General features: G+C 33.4%; 1 pseudogene; it reads left to right on the plus strand.

Moving 5' to 3' along the window:
• Nucleotides 1-490: 490 nt before the first annotated feature.
• Nucleotides 491-609, plus strand: LOC118610954 (annotated as a pseudogene).
• Nucleotides 610-1,595: the final 986 nt, after the last annotated feature.

A 1,595-nucleotide genomic window follows, 5' to 3' on the forward strand; every position in this document is an offset into this window, starting at 1 on the left:
CTGAGGAAGTGAGATCTGAAATACAAATAAAAGTTAGCAGGTAAATGTGGGGGAAAGGAGATAGGACAAGTATTCTAGGTAGAGGGAATAGCATGTGCAAAATATCGGGAAGGAGAGAGTAGTCGTGTTTATGAATTTATGTATTTTATAAAACTATTTTAACAGGCCTTTTTTTTTTTAAAAAAAAAAAGTGGATTTGGGTACTAACTGCTTCTGCATAACCTCCTACCATTTGTAAGAGTTGCTCCATAGATATTTATTGAGTTCCAATTTCTGCTAGATACTGCAGAAATTGGATAGAAATTTGAGCCACTTGATTTGGATATTAATAGCAATGGGTATTATAGGATGGAAGACTTGGGGACATTTGGATTATCTATATTTTTCACTTCTCCGATGCCATTAATTGTCTGATGAACTGTTATTTTATAAATAGCTTTTGGTGACTAAAACATACTTCTACATTAAAATGGGAACAGAAATGTGTCTTGTCTATGGTCATGCCACCCTGAACATGCCCGATCTCTTCTGATCTCTGAAGCTAAGCAGGGTCAGGCCTGGTTAGTACTTGGATGGGAGACTACCTAGGAAGATCAGGTGCTATAGGTGATAAAAGTAAATAAATAAACATCAAAAAATGTTTTAAAAAATAAATAAATAAAATGTCTGTTCATAAATATATGTGACAGGCTGAGAACCTATTATAAATAAATAATTCTTAAATTTGAATAAAATAAATAAATAAATAAATAAAGTTTTTTAAAAAAGGAATGTGTCTTGAACATATTTGTATTTGTTTCTACAAAATGAGATCTTGTTATACATATTATTCTGATATTTTTTACTATTCTTTGGGAAAGTACCTTATTTTTCTTCTCTGGGTATAAACTTGATTTTCAGACATTAAAAATGGTCATTTGGCTCTAGATATTTTGATAATCAAAAAAAAAATAATCAGATTAGCTAATTCTAACACAGGTTCTACAAAAATATTTTTTTGCATTATTCACAAAATGTATACCATCTTAAGACGTCTACTTTAAATAATATTCTTTTGGATCTATGCATTTACTATTGCTTACTTTTAAAAGTCTCTCTATTTTATGGTTAAACTTTGAAATTCCAGAAAAAAGAAATATATTTTGAAAGTCTTTAGTGAAGCTAGAGGAATTTTGCCTCTCAGAGGATCATGAAAGGAGAGTTGATTGGGTAACAACTGAGCTGGACATGGCCACTGTTTTATTAACCTCAAGTCTTCCCTGCCCCGTCTCCATCTGAAGGCCCTATGGTGACCTGGCAGGAGGCATTTAGACCCTTAGTTAAGGGAAGCGTTATAAGAAGAAATCTTAGCATACTGAAACTCCTGGGTAGTAGCCATGAATCATCAGTCGGAGCTACTCTTAACATCAATGAGAAATGTGTGTTTGAGTTAGCTCACTTTGGACTAAGAGCAAGTTCAATGGCTACTCAAATGGTGTGTATGTGTGTGTGTGTGTGTGTGCGCGCGTGTGTGTGCACGTGTGTGCATATGGTTGAAAAAAGTGTAGAATATTCTTAGCACTATCATCTATAGAAAGAGACATAAAGAAAGGAGT

This window comes from Rousettus aegyptiacus, unplaced genomic scaffold (genome assembly GCF_014176215.1).
Source record: "Rousettus aegyptiacus isolate mRouAeg1 unplaced genomic scaffold, mRouAeg1.p scaffold_m13_p_13, whole genome shotgun sequence".
NCBI lineage: Eukaryota > Metazoa > Chordata > Mammalia > Chiroptera > Pteropodidae > Rousettus > Rousettus aegyptiacus.